General features: G+C 40.8%; 1 protein-coding gene across 7 annotated transcripts in view; it reads right to left on the bottom strand.

Moving 5' to 3' along the window:
* Positions 1 to 19757, bottom strand: part of KCNIP1 (potassium voltage-gated channel interacting protein 1) — a 292275-nt gene that overhangs the window by 62639 nt on the left and 209879 nt on the right. Inside the window, exon 2 of one of the 7 annotated variants that reach the window (XM_048319705.1) lies at positions 18775 to 18998. The exons of the other annotated variants lie outside the window; for them this stretch is intronic. The gene's annotated coding sequence lies outside the window, so the exon portion shown is untranslated. The remainder of the gene's footprint in view (positions 1 to 18774; positions 18999 to 19757) is intronic. 7 annotated transcript variants of the gene reach the window in all.

The raw sequence follows: 19757 nt of genomic DNA on the forward strand, positions 1-19757 counted from the left end.
CAAATATGACAGAGGACACTACTTTCCCTGCTCTCCCTTCAACTTAATTAAATTACATCATATTAATTAATTGCAAGTTACATTCTCATGAAAAAAGCACAAAGCTTAATTGTCATTATTAAACTACATATCAGTTTGGATGCATCAGTGCATGCTTTGCTACTGCTCAAAGACATCCTTGCTCAGGCCTTGAGGGCAATACACTTAGACGAAATGAAAGGGTATTTCACTTGTCAGTACTTTTGCTGTTCAGAGTGCTTTCGGGCAAAGAAAAAACCCAAAATCTAGCAGTGATGCCAAATTACATCCAGAGGTATTGGAGATAACAGTTTAGTTAATGTAAAACATGAAACACTCTTCAGTATGTTGAAGAATTCTTGGCTTGAGATTTCTCTGTCCTTAAGCATTTTATATCCATAGCAAGTAGCTAATTACTATTAACTCTTTTGCTAGTCATCAGGAAACACTGCACTACAATACACTTGGATTTCTATTAGGATTATCTTCCAGGTATATTTTGAACAAAACTATTGATATGAATTCTAGAGATATATCTCCAGGTATTCCTCTGCTATTTCTAGAGGGGAAAAAAAAGATAGTACATGTCCAAACAACTCTCTACTCACCAACAAACTACTGAGCACGATCCCATTTTCATTGGGCCTTGAGAATTGAAGGATGCTTCTTTGCAGAAGAACAGCATGCAGGCTAACATTTGGGAAATGGAGGCAGGCAAAAATTGTTTAAATTTTGTGGCAAATCATGAAATCATTCTGCCAGTTTAGGCTTCTTAAGAAAGAACTGTAGCACTTGGGTGATGCAAATGTAACCATTTGAGCTACTATATAAAGGTTTAGTTTGTTTTAAGGGAAGCTGGATGAACTATGCTGAGAAAACACCAAATTTGCTGTCCTCCATTCCCACTGTTTGGTGTAATATATGACTGTCAGGGGCAGCCTTTACAGACTGACTGTTGCCTTCAACCAAACTGGAACAGAGGCTTAGCTGGAAGCATTACTGTCTTTCTGCCTACTTTCACCATTTCAGCTGTATGGGCTGCTTACAAGAGGGATTGCTTTTAGATTAGAAGAAAAAGGCATCTAAATCTTAAGGCATCATGAAAAACTCATACATCATGGGATTTTTGGATTACGTGGGGTTTTTTTAAAAGATACATAAAAATATTTGTGAATATGTGAAACTTTGTGAGCCTCAAAATTGTTCGCAAGCCTCTCAAATCATCCAGTTCCACAAAGCCCACTAATCCTGTTTCAGTGGCTAGCTCCAATATCATCAAAACAGGAAAGTGGAAAACCACTTGATTTCACACATGGGCAAACTGGCATGGATTGTGCTAAAGCAACTGATCTAAACAGGAAAGAATTCTCTAGTTTGTTGCCCAGGTTGCAAAGCTGCAATCTTCTGTGCTAACCCATACAAAAATTTGATTCCTGTGAGTTTCTCCTGGATACCAAGTAGGCAGCCTGTAGTTGTTAGGATATAAGCAGCAGTAAGCATTAATACTTAGGTTTCTTCAGACCTGGATATAAACTATTTTCCAGTGGAAGATATATACATATATATCTTCCTGAACCACAAAAGAGTGCTAGGAGAGTCAGTTAGGAATTAAATAGCATCTTCTCAACATAATCTCAAATCTACTAAAATTTCACTGTTATAACTCTAGAAGGAGAAGGTGAAGTTGGCATATTTATTCAATACATTCTGTCAGTTTATACAGTAATTGTGCTCAGAGGGGGCATTAGACAGCACAGAGACTTGGAAATGCCATGCAACAGCCTTAAACTTTAAGTGTCAGCTGAGGATTCTGGTTATTACTTGTTTATGGTGATGTTAACTGCACAGACACTCAGCCAACTTTGCTTTGGTCTCTGCTATAACTCCAAAGTACTGTGACAGGGGAACTAACTGTGCCACAAAGCTGACAAGGTTTTGTTTTGTGCTAACAAAAGCTAAACTGACAAATCTTAAACTGGGGCTGTACTTGAAAGCAAAGCTGCACCTTGGATAATGATGAATTGCAAACGCTGAGCTGGAGCCTTCACAAGACCAATTTCTCCAATCAAGCTGTTGCTTAGCGTGCTGAAGGGAAAGAATACAGAGTCCCACGTGCACATCCATGCAGCAGTGAAGCAGGATCAACCCATCATGCTTTGTATCAGACACACACAAATGAATCACCAGGGTATCACAGGCCCCTCTGTGACTCGGTGGGGCTGGCTGGCTGCAGACGCACAAGTGCTGGTAATATATGACCTGGATGGGAGGTATGGAAAGCTCTTTTCTGCACACGTGTATTCTGCCTGACTATCCATATAATAGTTTGGTTTTGCTGGTCACCGTTATTTCTTTATTTCTGTGCCTTTACTTTTCTCTTAGGCATATCTAAGTCAACACCACTTGGATACTGGAATTGTCCTTTTGTTGTTCTCACCTGGCTGAGGTGTTTCCGTGTCACCATCGTTACAGTACTCCTCAGTTACTGCTCAGTGACTCACATAAATGCTATTATTTGTGTGAAGCAATAGCTAATAGTGTTCAGTGTCAGCCCTTTATTGTTCCTAACATGCTACAGGGAGTCACAAAAAGAGAGGAAAGATGTGTGTTAGCCCAAGCCTTCAGAAACCTGTGCTGGGGAGAAGTTTTGAAACCACAGCCAAGTCACAGATGCCAAAATGCCCTGATGTGTTCAGGGGCCCACCTGCCCTGAGCTCTGGCTTTGTTCCCCTTTCCCAAGCAGGTAACAGCACTACCTCAAGGGCTCTCCCCCACCAGTGCACTGAGTGCTGTGCAACACTAGGGAGTTACAGCGTGGGGCACTTACAGAGTGAAGTTCAGTGAGAACAGGGCAAATTGAAGCCATGAAACAACCATTGGCATCAGTGTAAACCTTAGCTCTAGAAAATAACTATGTCACTAAATATTAAATTTCAGCCTCTCAGAGCTCTGCAAATCACTGCCAATTTCTTCACATGCTGACAAGGACACTTGTCTTCCAGGAAGTCCTTTGGGATAAAACTAGATCACTTCCCCAGGTCTCATTGGCATTAATTCTAAAAAAAGTTCCTTGAAAAATAGTTCTGGTCTGCTCTACCAACAGGTAGGAAATAAATACATTTTCAGCTCACTGCATTGCAGAGATTCCCCAGTCTGGGGTCCCCTTTATATAACGGTGCTCAGTAAGACATCAGCTGCTGGGCACACTATCTTGTGGGTTTGCTGTGACTTAGGAAAGGCACATACCAACATTTCCATTTTAATAAAGAAATCAGAAAAAACGCCATCAGGGGAAGGTAGTTCCAGTAATGAGGAATTAACAAGTTTCTGTAATTAACCAATTATCTTAGCTATAATTCATTAAGAAGTTGCATGTTCTCATTTCATTACTTCTCCTCTCAGCCTCTGCTTTCCAGCTAATTCTAACTGCAGGAAAAGGTGGGAGAGGTAAGACCCAGCAGGACACTACTGCAACTGCTGCAGTATCAAGCATGCTCCAAAGCTGACCCACATTGCACAGTCAAGGAAAGCTGGAGGGACTCAGCTGCTGGCAGATTTGCCCAGAGACAGCTGCCATTACGCAGAAGATGGGAAATTTTAAGTAGTAGTCTGAACATAATATTGAACTAGTGATGAACTGGCCCAGATCAAGGCAAGGCCTGGCAGCATAAATCTCTGTGCAGGGTAAGCCTTGTGTATCAAAACATTCAAGATGCACTATCTGGAGGCATCTTAGAAAGTTCCTCCAAGACCCTTCTCTACCAACAGAGCAAGCGCTTAATGCACAGCAAAAATCAGCAAAGGCAAAGAGCCCTTAAGTCACACACACCTTTTTATTTGCCTGTTGCTGGGTCTTAGCTCAAATATTAAAGCCTGATGTGTTCAAGGAGTGTAAGAGTAGCAGCTCTTCAGTTCTGCCCGAAAACCACTTACAGAGAGAGTGCGAAATTCCCTTTCACAGCAAATTTTTTCCAAGTTATCGGTTCAGCTCTCTGCCTCCTTCCTTTGTTTCTTAGGATTAAGGAAGGGAAAAAACTCATAAGCTGGTTTTGCTTCAGTTTCTGCTTATAAATCAAGCCATAAAATCTGTTTTAGCATCTGTGATCACCAGGGAAACATTCACTAGCTGGTTTAGGAGCTGGCACTGCAATTGGGCCTTCTTATAGTATTGGATTATTTCCTGAGAAGCAAAGATCTCCACTTCCCAGCTATAACAAAATGGAACTAAATGCTGAGAACCTCACTTTTGTAGTATGTCTACAGATATTTTTTCCAATTCTGGATGATATGGTTTGTACACTGCATTGCTTAAATGAGGTTTAAATTGTGCGGTACAATAAAATTTAGCAAATTATTAAGAAAGGGGAGAAAGTGTCCACACAACCTGTGTAATAAGCAGATAGCAGCAAAAGAAAGCAAATGGGCAAATTGTTTTGGTAGGAACTCATCTTGCGTATTTACCACGCAGGAGATAATTACTACTATTATTATAGAACTTTCACCTACAGTTTTGGAATATTTTACAAAGAAAACTCTAGTAAGAAAAATGAAAGAAAGAAAGAGAATGTTTCCCAGAGCCCTGAAGGAAAGCCAGGGACAGAGCTTAGGTTTCCTGAGTTTTTGAAGCAGCTTAGTTTGGTACTCTGCCCTCTTTCTGAACCCCTTAGTTCAAATTATACAGGCTCAGGTTCATAAACACCTTTGCCTTCATTTTTTTTCCTAATTTCGATACTGTTTAATACTGTTTTCAATGACTTATTCACTAAAGTCTATTTTCCTTTTGTTCAAAATCACTGATTAGAAAGCTTCACTATTCCTTGGTCATTGTTGACTAGTCTTATCCTTTAGAAAGCTTCAGAACACAAGACAGGAGACTACATAAAGGGAGAAAAAAATACAAGATAAAAGAAAGAAGGAAACAGTGAAAACTGAGTGATAAATCAAGACTAAAAAGAAGGGAAACATCAGATAAAAGCCAGTTTATCCATGCCACATGTGCCAGCCAAAGCTATGTTGCTTACTTGCCTAATCCTAACTAGAGATGCCTGCCTTTGGTTCAAGAAATGTGTCAATTTACTGAACCAACCTTGAGGGAAAATGCATTTCAAAGACAGAGAAAAAGTTAAAAATAGTCTTAATAAGCAGCTCAAAACCCAGGATGGATCTAAAGCATTTATCTAAATGCAAATACTTCTGCAGATACGAGGAGTATTGCCTAATATCAGGTACTTTTTGTCTAAATCTGCAGTTACCCATCACAAGCAATTCTGTTACCCCTGCAGGTGACACCAGGCACAGACAAAAACAGAGCACAGGCCAGCAGCAGATTCTCCCAGTAGGATTTCATTTCAAGGAATAATTTTCATAAACCCGTTTGAAATTCTGCTGAACAATGATCACACTTGGGCTCAACACTGAGCAAGTCACAGCAGCCTGCAGCTCATTAAACCTTACAGGCACCTCTTGAGGCCCTTTGCTTTTACCCAAGCAAACATCCATAAAGCCATTCTGATTTACTTTCCAGAAACTAACTGAGAGCATCACAGAGCTGGTACAATCTGGGCCAGAAGATTCCTAAAAAACCTGGAAGTCAACTTTATGGAACAGGCCCTAAGGGAGCAGACTTGGAAAGATGTCCTCCTTGTCAACAGAGCGGATCTCATGAGCAAAGCGGAGATTGGGGCTGTCTTGGCCACAGTGACCACAGAGCCATCAAGTTTAAAACCTCTGGTGACAGCAGGAAAAGTCCCAGAAAAATATCAACTCTGGACATGAGGAGAGCAGACCTCAGGCTGCTCAGGGAATTAGTAAGGTCCCCATGGAAAATGCTTTGCATGAGTAACTTGAAATACTAATTTCTCACTGCTCAGGAGAAAGCAACAGTTTTAAAGTGACACAGAGAAAGGCAATCTGTAACAATAAGGAGGCATTTGCATTTTGTGGTCTACCCAGAAAACCCTTCGAGGGCAGGCACACTTTGTAAGAATTTTTCATAAATTATGTCCAGCATCAATACAAATGGACAATTAATTAACATGTATTTGGAAAGTAATACTTCTTTTGCACAGAGAATTTTTAAAAGCTCTATGTAGACAGAGAATAAAATAGCTGTAGCTGAAAAGCTCAGTACAGCAGATTTAATAACCTTCATTCAGATACATTATAAAGCTATTAAATGTCTGCCATTCAGGTAATTATTGGAGGTTTGCCATTTATTTTACTGTCTTCAGGCCAAGACATGAGGAAAAGGGAAGGGGAAAAAAAGAAACCAAGACAGGAGGGGAAGTTAATGGATCCAGCCAAGGAATTCTTCTCAGTAATTATGCCTGATTAGAAATTTGTCTGCTTCAAAGAACAGAAACCTGAACCTTTATTAGTAATAAGAGATCTCAGGTTTCTAATTAACTGAAAACAAAAGTACCACACATTTCACGTTGTACCTTCTTGTCACACACAATCACTGCTTTCAAATTACTCTCTGAAGGACTAATTTGTGCATGACATGACAGAGAGAAGGACAGGGAATCTTAAAAATAAAATAATTCCAGTGATTCAGGAAACACAGTTTTCCTTGCTAGAAATCAGGTGGTTTAACTGATCCTCTAACTACCCTAAACCTGCCCAGATTCCAGAGCAGATGTGCAGACTTTTTATGCATACCTGCATGTGAGAGGGAATAAACCCAGGCTCACTGTGAAGCAAACCAGGAAAAATATTTGAATTTAGGCTTCCCCCCCCACCATGAGTAATAAGCTTAAGCTGCACAAAGCTGGGGAGGACGGCTGCATGGCTGAGGGCTGACTCTGTGCAGGGTATTTTCAACAGCACATTAACACACTTTCCCCTTGTACCTCTGGAAGGGCATAGATGTCACCTTCTTTAAGAAGGGAATTGCTTCTTACGCTTTTACCCTCTGTGCACTGGGAGCAAATGTTGGGAGTTCCCAGTTGAAGCCAGAAGTCCCAGAAGTGAGAGACCTACTGCAAACACCATCGTATGAGAGCCTCTGTCCACAGGAGCCCAATCTATAACAAAAAGGTTCTTGATTTCTGTGTGCCAAGACTTATCCTTCACTTTCACTGAGGCTGGCAAGGCAGGGATGGGACCTGGAGACCTCCACAGAGCCAAGGTATCTGGAGGACACCTGAACTCAGTGGAGCCTGGACATTACGCTTGCCTCAAAAGGACAGTTTCCAAGTACCTGGCTGTGAAATTCTGTCCTTGGTAGTCAATTTGCATTTGGCAGCCTCTGTATCACCTTAACTGAAACAACATTTCAGAACAGCAACAGTCCATGCACTGATTCACATGATGTCCTAACTTAATCTAGCTCCCAATTTTTCAATTTCTATCTCACTTTTGCAGGTTATTAGGACATTGTCTGCCAGCATTACAAATGGCAGAAAATACATTACTTCCATTTTCCTGCTAGATAAGATTTCATGCAGAAAGCAGTCTCAGTAGCAATGCACTGAGAGGAAAATAGAAGCAAATACATCCTGCTCAGCTGGGCTGTTCACTTCATCCCAAGAGATGAGTTTAGCTCATCAGCAAGCACAGAACAAATGCCTCATATTGCTTACAATTAGTGACCTGTGCTAAAGGCCAGGTACATATTTCACAATCCAAAGGTTCATCCTGTTGAAGGTGAAGATAAAATCTTCTTGACATCTTCCTGCTGGCATGGTAGCAGGCACACACTCTCTGCTACTGACTCTGGCACTACTTGCACAGCTACACCATGCCAGCAAAGCTCTGTACAGCACTGGCCACCCGTGTCCTGGAGTGCAAGACAGTTCCCATGCAGCTACAAAAGGTACTCCACCTCCTTGCTGCTGCCCAGAGAAACTGCCTGGAAATCAGTGCCAGAGTCACTGCAGCCTTGGTAGACAGAGAATACAAAGCCAGTGCCCCATCAGAGGGGGAGCCCAGGACTGCCACCACCTCTGTCTGAAGCAACACACTACACCTCCCTGGTGCAGAGCAGCACAGAAAATGGGTGTGAAAGAGGGGGCACCAAGGTCATCCAAAGCTGGAATCACAACTGCATACCAGTAACAAAGGGATAGACAAGGCTGTTTCGAACACCAGATGGGGAAACAAAAGACCTACTCCTGTCCTTGTAGGGCAGGGGCAAAAAACAACAACAAAAATCACAGTGAGAAGTCTGAACCCGAGACAGGGCATAAATGAGGGTATACAGACCTACCACAGATGAATATAAGAGTGTTTCTGCAAATCCATGCAAGAGAGCAGGGTATTTTGAAGACTAATTCAAAGTGACTGGATACACATTAGGAAGTTCCATATTCATTTGAAATTCTGGATTACATAACAATTGAAATTGTAATTAAGTGTTGGCTAGAGAAGGAAATAATGAATCCACATTTTCTAGGGCATTTGGATGTACCTGCTGTGTACATAAGCTTTTGTAACATGACACTGAGAAGGAAACCACAGCAAACTTCAAGGCTCCAAGGGACCACTGAACAACACAATTCTTCCACTGTCCTAAAAGAGAAATCTGACAACTCACTACAGCAAGACTGATTGTCTGTCCTTTCCTAGATAGTCATCAAGCTACCACTGGATCACAAGCAATTTCTTCATTTTGGATATGAGCTGTAACACACAGTTTCCCCGTCAAGGGAAGCAGGCATTGGTATTTAGATACAATCTCTTTTCAGCTTTTCAGATCTTGGGTAGGAACTCTGAGGGGATCATAAACCACACTTACACTTTAGCTTATGTCTGACCTTACAAGTTTTACAGCACTAAACATAAATCTTCCACGTTGTTGAAGATGGCACTGGTAAGTTTTGCAAAGAACCTCACTACCTGGCAAAGTCTGAGCCAGGATATTTTTGTGCTTGATCTCTTTGCTGACATTATCAGCAAGAACATGCATTACATCCAGCTGTGAAAGCAGACAGAGAAGAGCTCCCCCGGCCAGTGACAACTGGAGTAAGACTGTCTTATTTCACAGATGGTAAATCCAAGTTATTATCTGGTAATGAGAAAGCCAACATTTAATCTATCATGAACGAGGACAGTCAAAACCAGGATGTCTATCTCTACTACATGTCCAATGGAAACTAATCACATGCCGAGAGGGCAAATCTCATTCTCCGTTACAGGCAGCACACAGAATAACAGAAGTTTGTAAACTTCCTTTACCCCCTGCCAGAACAATCATGAAGTCATCCTTACACTTCTTATTTCATCAGACTACATCAGAAAAGCCTGATTTATTCCAAGAAAAATATAACATTCACTTTAAGTTCTCTTTCTTCTGTTAAATACTTAATTTTGCAATTTCATCTCATTCTTCTCATGTAAGATTGAGACATTAACATCTTTTTTTTTCTTACACAATATCACAGAACAACTGATGCTAGGAAGATGATGGAAAGCACTGTTCAGAGCTGGGTTAACTACAGCAGGGTAGTTTAGAGTCAGGCTTGGGCTATTTCCAACAGAGACTCCTCAACCCATAAGATCAACCTGTTCCAGTGTTTGACCTAACATGTGCTGGAGTCAGCAAGCAAACTTCTACTGACCTCAACACCTAGTGAGTTACCTTGCACAATGACACTCGTTATTTATGCTCATAAACACTCTGTAAAGATCATGGAGGTTTTTTTGAAATCAAGTGGTTCTGCCTTCAACTTCATAAGACAGTTTGATGGAGTGGTATGGGAAGTGTACATAAATAATTCTAAACAAGTTGAAGTTAAATAGCTTGATGTCTTTATCAATTTTCCATGTCTCATTTAAAAACAAAAAACAATGTAAATCTGTCAAACACACTCATAGCTCTCAACTTCAAAGAACTTGTTTACTGTTTTATACTGAATTTATCTATATATACTTTAGTTTAAGGACTTTTAATAATATTAAATAAAAAGGCCTTGGCTTAAGACCAGATTAAGTGTCACTGTAGTAATTCAGTAAGTGAATCAAACTCAAAAAAATAGCAGAAAAGCTACACAGTTTATATAATCACGTAATGACAACAGTTTTCTGAAAATTGGCATGGTACTCTTCCAGATAACTACAAAAACCCTCCACCAACTTTTCATTACCTACAACAAAAGCCCAGAGCAGGGTTTTGGGGCTGGGAAGAGAGTCCTTCACTGAAAAAGACAGCAGAAATAATGAAAAAAAGTCAAAGAAAATTAGTATTTCAGAGCAATAAATTTTGCCAAAGCACCAAGATTTTCTCACCTCCCCCTGACCCTCATTTAGATTCTTAAGTCTTGCATACAAGTGGTTTTTGCTGCCCCACCTTCCCTGCCCTCAGAGAGCCACAGCCCACACTGGTCAATGCATTTGTAGCATCAAGAAAAGCTAAATTTTGTAGCTAAATCTAGGCAGTTTGGATGGGGGAAGTGAATTGTAAGGGCAAAAGTGGCTTTGTGTCCTTTTGCTTCTGTTGAGGAGACAAGCACAGGCTCATGGTAGCCCCTCATTTTGCCTGATGAGCCCATCAATCTAAGGGAATCTGTTTCAAGTTTCTGGTGATTCAATATATTAATTCCATTCTCTACCCCTTAAAAGGAAATAACTTCTACTGTCTTACAAAAAGGAACTGTTCTGGGACAAAATATATACTTCAATTGTTCAAAAGTGAAAATCTCCAGTCTGCAAGGCGGCTCCTCCCTCAGCAGGCTCTGGCAGAGCAGGCAGGACACTCAGTCACAGCGGCAGCAGAGGCAGCACGGACAGAACAGCCCTTGCATTCCTCAGGCTCTGCTGTGCTCTGCAAGACAGGTTCACTCTTAAAGGAAGGACTTTTCCAGACCTTTCCCCCTATCCCCCCGCCTCCCCAATCAATTCTATTCCTCCCAACTCCTATTTTACAGAGGACTTCAGATGAAAATTTTGCTTACTTATTTCATCGCAGCAGTGTTAATAGATATTATAGCCATGACAACGACAGCATGGGCAAAACCCAAGTGTAGGAATGAGGTCTGGGGAAGGGCTAATGAAGGAACACTCACAAGGTTTGACGCTGTGTTTGTACAGTTCTTTATTATTCACTTGGTATACTCTGAATGTGCAGCAATGCACAATATTAGTTTTTTTCCCTAATTAAAACCTAAGTAAAAGTGGTATTTACTAGACAAATTATGGTTTAATTAAAAAGAAAGCATTTCATAACTAAGATACAGCCATAAGAAGCAATTGCACAAGCCTTCAGAGATCCCCGAAAGCTGTGGTCAGTCCTTTTATAAAGGAGGCTCAATTTTGGAGTCCTTCAGCTGATTTTATTAGTCAACTTGCACTTTCTTACACAAGACACTCTGTTCCACTCATGGAGGACTGCTGCAAATAAGTCAACGTTAAGCTCACCTGTCCAGTCTGGATAGCTCGCTTATCTCTTTTTCTTACCACATCTCATAAGCAGCTAGTAAATACAAAATACTTTGAAGAGTTTTTATTTTTTAAGAAAAGTTTTCTGCCTCAGCATGTTCAAGTTAATTATTCTGTAACACTCAGGGCTCGAGAAAAACACTCTCACAGTAGCATGATTAAAAGTCAACGCAATAATAGTGCCCTGCCAGCTGTAGCACTAATTGGATTTCTTAATAGGATCGGATTGAAAAGGTTTAGTTTGGATTTTGCTGAGGGAAAAATAAATGAGAGACAAAATGAGAAAAGAAAGACTGATCCAGATATCAGATACAGGTTTTGCTCCCAGTTTGCCCACTCACCTCACAAGCAACACGGGACAAATCACTTTTGTCCCCAAGCAGCTCAAACAAACATCAATTCTGACAATCACTTATTTATGCAAAACACTTCATTACTCTTGGACTGATCTTCATACTGTACAGAATTATTGCTAAAACCTTCACTAAATGAGAATGGACTTCAGTTTGCCACAAGAAAGGCACAAAACCCCAAATGAGACAAGATGCTATAATAGCCAGCAGGTGTGGAGACATGAGTTTAATTAAAAGCTTTTATCTACTAAGTACTGGTTATATGGTCACAGCAGCTATAATGAAATGCTGGAGCAACAGTTCGAGTGATCTCTTTTCTGACCCTTTACCTCATCAAGCTGTTCTACACTTGAATTTTTATGGGTAAAATTCCATAGCTCCAGCTTCAAACTGATAGAACAGGAACTTTCTATTTCTCTCCGTAGAATCTCAGCTGTCAGTTGCACATCTTGGACCTGCAGACCTGAACTTAGATACTTTTTTATTTTTAGATGCTTCAGTTCTTTACTAGCTACATGATCCTTCTGCAGTTCTTTGTTATCTATGTTATAAAGGAAAAACCAAGCAAGAACATTGGTTCATCTCTGAGGACACAGGTACTACACTTTTGCCATCAATGCATTGCTGTGAGCAACCTTCCTGGGCAGGCTAATTTCATGTTGAAGATTTGCTGAATCAGAATATACTAGAAATGAGGAGGGTCATTTGAACAGAAACCATGATTTATTTCATGCATAATTGTATTATTTATTTCCCTGAGATCTATGATTAATTTGAATGCTGAATTATTTGATGGCACTGAAATGAGAAATTAGGTTGTTTGCTACTTCTGACAACAGATGAATTGGGATTTTGGAATGTTTCCATCCATTGCTACAGCAGAGTAACCTTTGATTTGCCTTCTAAATCAAGTTTGTATAAAACATACATTAAAGAAACTTGCGTCTTTTGAGGGAACTGCTAAGGAAAAAAAAGTAAAAGCTCTACGGATTAAAAGTCTTTTATTTATCCTCAGAGCAGGCACAAAGAGCACATCTGTGCTGTGTCTCCAGCCAGAGCTGCTACCTGCACTATCCCTGCTCTTACGTTTCCCCTGTGAGATGTCTATACCTGCTGTCACTAAGCAATCTGGTACATTATATGTAGAAGAGGTTTTGCTACTTTCATTCAGATGAAGCCATTTCTTTAAAAAAAACCATGTTTACTAAAGCAAATATAGGACAGATTTTAAGACAGCTGTCAGGTCACTGAAATCAATCCCTCCCTGCACTGCACAGAACATTGATCGGATTTGGTCATTTTCCTTCCCCTCTTCCTTCACTGAAAACTGTGTTTTCCTTCACAGCTTTTCTGATACTACATTGCTGCATCACAGGGTCTTTTGGCTAATTGCTGTAGGAACAGAAACCAGCAGTTCCCATGGACCACCCAACTAGCACCCAGCAACCGTGAGCCAGGTTCAGTGCACACACGTTCATCACAGCCCTCAGGAAGGGCAGTGTATAAAGAGTGATCAATGAAATTCATGCTCCAGAGTGAAGCATTTCTGCCAGGTGAAGACCACAAGCATGGGTTTTCTGCTCTCATCCTGGGCAATATGTAATGAGCGTTGATGCATGCAGTGCATTTCCCAGCTCAGCTACAAGCCACACTAGAAAATTATAGGTGCTGCTTTCCCAGCATCCTAAGTGTGCTCTGAGAGGCACTCCACATGACAAAAGTGAAAATGCTAAGTTTTGAATTGATCAAGCTGGCTGTCACATGCTGTCATGGCTTAATTGCAGCCAGCAGCTCAGCCCCATGAAGCTGCTCCCTTGCTCCCCCTCAGTGGGATGGGGGACAGAATTGGAAGCATAAAAGTGAGAAAACTCATTAAGTGAGATAAAAAGTTTAATAACCCTGGTCAGGGTGAATAATGTTTCCATTTGCATCACTTGTCTTGGGGTTTATTTCTTTTTGTTACTTTCCTTTTCATTATGGTTTATATTTTTTAAAGGATTCCTGACAACACGTCTGGACCACAGTACACTCAGAGGAGTTCTACTGTATGTTTGTGAAAGCCGAATTATTTCATTTTCTATTATACTTAAATGGCACTAAGCTTGTAAAAGGTATTAGACTTGACAACTTACATTTTGTGACCTTCGTTCATGATGGTCAGTTGAATTTTATCAGTCTCTCTCAGTGCCTCAAGAGAACCATTTTTGGTTATGTTTGCATATAATTTACCAGAATTTCAATTAATTTCCTGATATAACTTACTTCACACACTTCCTAGAACAAATGTAGGCAGTAGTCCAGGTACCTACAGTGTCTGTGTCACATGCACCTTGGCTAGAAAAATGGTGTTATATTCATCTCTGGACAATAAGGAGCACTTATCACCCTCCAAGGAACCAAGAAATAAGTTTGCTTGGTGACACTCCGCTGCAGTGTTTGCAATGCCATCTGCAGGAAAGCTTTCCTCAGCTCAGACCAACCTCTAAGAGCCAAAACCTTGCATCACTCTGGGAAGGCATTTGGCCTAGAATATTCAAGGGTTATTATATCTTCAGCAAGGAAAACTCAAGAATAGATTATTTTCCCCTACACAGTTGGAGGGGAGAGTTCAGATGTAAACTGCCATTAAAATACCTTTAAAAAGTGTGTTTGATACAACAGTCTGAAATTCAAAAAATAAGACTTCTCTGCAGGAATACACATTGTGATATATTTTAAAATGGAAGTTTGGGTGGATTTTTTAATGTAACTTCTCATCAAAAGCATCATTCTCTAATGCATTTCACAGTTCATTCATGCTGAGAAGTACTTCTTATCTTCTAAACCTCCAGACTGTTAGGCTGAACAAAATGCATACAAATTTGCTTTTAACTGTTTCAGCACATTGCCAGAGGGATTTCCCTGATTCCCAAGCAGCAGCCATTTAAGGTGGAAAATGAAGTAAAAATCCAAGTAATTACATCTTCACTGTTATTTTAATCTAAATGAATCAGTTCAGTTTGAACATTGTTAATGAAGGCTCTCTTTTCTGTCTTTCAACTGCAGTAACATGGCAGCTGTGGTTTAACCTGATAGGAGATGTAATAAAGACAAGGTTTGGAGAATCTAGAGAAGAGGGATCATGAAGGATTTTGAGGAGACAGAAACAGAGCAAGGATAGGAACTTGTTCTATTCTACTCCAAATCCTCAGTCGTACGTAATATGTACCTAATTTTACAAAAGCTAAGAATTCTAAGGATTAAGAAAATATTAAAGAAAATATTTTTACTGTACAACTTTTCCCTAAACAAGTTACTGTTTACTTTCACAAGAGACAACCACACAACTAAGTTTATGACTCAGTTCATACTGCTTTGCTCCCCTGCCTTTATCTCCTGCTATATTCTTTGGGAACAGAACAAGCTGACCTCCCATACTGCACTCGGCAGGCTACTAATATTTATTCTACTGTCCACCAGGATTTTGCCTGAAGTCAAAACTAAGCAATGCATTTAGCTCAGCTCCAGAGCACTCCTGCTCTCTACAAGCCTGATCCACCTGTGCAGCTACACAAACTCCTTGGCAAGGAACTCAAGATTTTACTACACTAAAACAATTAGAAAGTCTATTTAGAACTAAATAAGCAATAAAGAAAAAGCAATTTACAAAAAACTGTTTCAGAAGCACTCAATATCATTCAAAAAACAAAAAGGTTTTGAAAGTCACACATTAAAATTTTTAGCCTGAAGGTATCTGTAGAAATAGACTATTAAATAAAGAGTTTTACTTGAGAATAAACAAGACAAACATACCTGAGACAGGTGTACTGCATATAAGTATTCCTCCGCACTATTCAAGGATTCTGACCTGGTATCCAGCCCTCCGTGCACCAGCACTCAGCTCAGGTGCTCACCCAGCAGCAAGGGCTGCTCCTCAAAAGGGCCATGTTTCACACAAACACACTTTTCCCAAGCAGAAATGCTGAATAGTGAATGGACCCCAAAAGTAAGACTAACAGTATATAAGCAAATGTTTAGCAAATATTTAGCAAGTATTTGCTAGCATTCAGCAAAGAGATAGATATACCCCCAGAACACACATCGAGACATGCTGCAAACTCAGGTGTTCATTACCCTGGAATGTATCTACCAGGTTTAATGGAACCAGCTGCAACTAAACTCCGAACAGGCGGGCTGAGTTACGGGAACTGACAGGCTCCCACCTCCGCACGGCTCTGCCGGCGGCAGCTGAAGCTGGAGGTGAGGGAGCGCTCGGTGCAGGTGCGGCTCCAGCGCTGTCCCGGCCCCGGGGACGCTGCCGGCCCTGCCCGGCTCCTGCAAGTGGTGCCGACACCTCTGCCCTGCTCTGCCCTGCCTTGCCCTGCCCTGCCCTGCCTTGCCTTGCCTTGCCCTGCCCTGCCCTGCCCCTCCTGCTCCCTCCAGCAGCGCTGCCCCCACTCGGGCCCGGGCTGGGCTGGTGCCCCAATCCTGGGAAAGGCACTGCCTCTGAATGCAAGGATTCCCTTAGCACACACAGAACAGAAAAACACTACATGGAGGGAGGAACTGTTGTCCCTTATCCCAAACAGTTTTCTCTTTGAATTCACCTGCTATGCATGAACTGGGACAAAATGCTGACAGTTTGGGAAACCAAACAGTTGTCACATTAAGCAGATCCTCAGAAACCACCAAAAACCTAAAAGGAGCTGGCACTGTCTGGTGTTGAAAGTTGGAGTTGATTTTTCGGTTTTGTTTGTTGGTTTTGAGCGGTATTGTTTTTCCCCTAATTAGGTAGTAAGTCAAAACTAATTGTTTTAATGAAATAACTTGACTTTAAGAGGTACCAAAATCCAGACAATTTCGGAAAAGTCCAGGACTTCAGAAAACCAGGATACTCCTTTTCAGGTCTGGCTATTAAGATGGGTAACTTTTAAAAATAATTTTGTTTGAATTTCGTCAGCAGCTATTTTAGGAGACATTTCATAGTCTGTTCTGACAGTTGATCAGTCCAAATCAGTATTAAACCTGTCACTTTCACCAACAGTACATTCACTCCAAACAGGACAGTGAGCATCTTTTGTACTTATTCACTGAGCATAGATCTTTCAAGGTGATGCTTTGACTTGTGATACGGCACATGTGCTAGACATTAACTGAAAACTACCTTTAAATATTCAGTATTCTGTGACTGTATCAATGATCAAAGAGAGAAATTCTACTTATTAATTAATAAACCAGGATTTAAACCACAAATATGGAGCAATCAGAAATAGGGAGCTGTCATTCATGAAACATAAATCAGCATTTTCTATGTCTTTTCCCACCCAGCTAATTGCAAACAGTAATGAACCATAGACAAAAACTCAATGGCTTTTTTGGGGGAAAAATTCAATGCCAAAATGGCCTATTTAATCAATTGATAGTAATTGTGTAAAGAACATTATCTAAACTTCAGTTTTCTGAGCAATTATTGTAACAGGAAAAGCATGAAACTAGGGAAGAAGAGAGAAGGAATTCATTATACTTCTTTTATGCCAAAAACCTGCAAGAGAAATTAAAAACCCTAATCTCACCTATATGGATGTTGATATTTACAGCAGATTCTCCAAGCTGTGCGATTCTGTAACACATATCACTCACATACAAATATTTACTCTTAATGGACATTTTTCCTTGAAGGAATGCTAAAATGTGTACCAAAGCAGAAGGTTATAACTGCTATTGTCATTTCTACTCAATTAGTGCCTACACAAGAACTGTCAAGCAGTGAAGGCAAGAGAAAGAGAAACACCACCACTGATGGTGAATTTCCTGGCTTTTATCACTGTGTCAAAACATTATCGTTCTGTAATCACAGGCTTTCATGTAAAACAGCTCAAATGGCAGGAAAATCCCAATGCAAAGCATTTTTAGATATCACTTTAGTGATGGCAAGGAGCAGGATTAAACACGGCTTATATTTAGTAAGCAGGTACTTAAAGGAACTCCCACCCTAACCACGGGCCAGGCTTTCCACAGCACGGGGCCCTCCGGAGGCTTTGGAGCAGCTGCACTCTGTGTAGGCAGCAGGAGGGTGGTGGGAACGCCCTGTGGAAAGATCCTGTAACACAGGGACTTACCTCCAACAGGTGTTTACTGCCATGAAGCCTTTCCTGGAGTTCCTCTTCAAAGTTTGGGGACCAGGAATCCTGTCTTTCATCAACACACAAACCCAAGTTTAAACTGCTTTCCTGTGCCTCAGGTTTCTAAAGCCAAGTTATCCTTGGAGTCTCTTGCCAAAGATACCTTTTGCTCTTTGGCTTCGTGAATATTAAAATTGTCTCTATTACATGTTGAACCTAACTAATGATACTGAAAGAGACCTGGACCAGAGTATCTCTTGGGAGGAGATACATTCTCTTGGGAAAGGGGAGCACACACTCAAATCTCACTTCAAAAGGAAGGAATTTTACCCCCAAACCAGACTAGTGCTCCAGCCTCTTGGGCTGGAAGTTTCTTCTCAGGCTCCCCAAATTTAGTTCATGGTTTCCTCAGCACCTGCCAAGACTCAGCTCTTACTGTTCTGTGAACTACCTTAACTTCTAAAAGGAGCTCAAATGAAATGTGTTGTGTATATGTCACTTTCAGTAATTTATTTTTGGCTAAAACTAGTTATTTAAAGGTGTCAAATTTATAAAGGAGTTTGACCATTCTGCTGCATAAATATTTTAACCAAAAAGATCCAACACCAATTCCACACTTTAAACCCCAGCACAATGCTTCCCTTGTGATCACAATTCATCCCTGAAACACATGAAACCTACAGACAGTGCAGGGGAGAAGACACCCTATTATGACAGCAGATAATGACATATCAATGTATTATTACAGCAGTAAGTCCACAGCCAACCAAAGCTGCTCTCATTGAAGAGCAGCACCTCTCCAGCTGTGTGTGAATCACACACTTTCAGATACAGACATCCCTGTACGGCGCTTGCAAAGCCCTCAGGTGGGAAGCCAGATTAGCCTTAGTTACTTTTAATGACATTAGGGGAGCACACACACTTACCATACCTCTGCTCACGTGTAACCTTCACTCCACACAGGAGGCTCTGTTACTACCTGCACAGCTTTGTGCGTATCCTGTTTAGATTTGTTTCCTGCAGACACCACCAGCGCTCACAGCAGAACTGCACCGAGACACAGGATCGCTTCTAAGCAGCAGTGTTGTAACAGAGGTATTTATATGTCTCAGCAGCTCCTTCCCCTCAAGTCATTCACACGAGTCTTTCCCTGGAAATGAAGCATGAAAGTGTGGGAAACTATTCGCAGCTTGATGACTGCATTTCCTGCGAGCCAAAATACTAGGACTGTGTGAATACACAAATCTTATTTACAAATCAGGCTGTTAGAAAACTTGGATCCAAAAGGAGGCATCTGTGTGTTTTCTGTGCTACAAATAGTTACAACAGGTTGCCTAAAACGGCTTATTTCTTTGGCTAGTGGGCAACAGTAATTTATGAAAATTATTTATTAGATATTTTTATCTAAAAAAAAGTACATTAATTTACAAATTATAGGTTTTTCTGCTTCTGAAATGTTCAAGGAGTGTCTCTGGGTCAAACCCTGAAACTGTTACCAGAGTCCCTGGGTGTGGAAAGCAGAACACAAGGGGAGTTGCAGTGCTCTACAGTTCCCAGGCTGGGTGCTGGAGCATGGCCATTTCTCTTTCAAATCTCAGGATGAGCCTCCCCGTCCCCAGCTAAAAGGCAGTGATAACAGAGGTGTGTGACTGATATATTCCCCACTGGTCTTACAGGCAGCATTGCAATTTTCATAGTATCTTCACCAAAGAAAACCAAACCATACAAACCTAAAAGAAAGAATTCAGGCAAATGGCTCAAGTTTTGCATTAAATACAGCAACCTTCCAATTAATTCATGGTGCTTATAGCAAGCACGACAAAATCCTTGGAGTACTCTATACGCAGATACTGAACCCTGCCAAGACATCAGGAGTTAGGGTCTAGTTACCATCTCATTAAAATACATA

The sequence above is a fragment of the Corvus hawaiiensis genome, chromosome 15, assembly GCF_020740725.1.
Source record: "Corvus hawaiiensis isolate bCorHaw1 chromosome 15, bCorHaw1.pri.cur, whole genome shotgun sequence".
Classification (NCBI taxonomy): domain Eukaryota; kingdom Metazoa; phylum Chordata; class Aves; order Passeriformes; family Corvidae; genus Corvus; species Corvus hawaiiensis.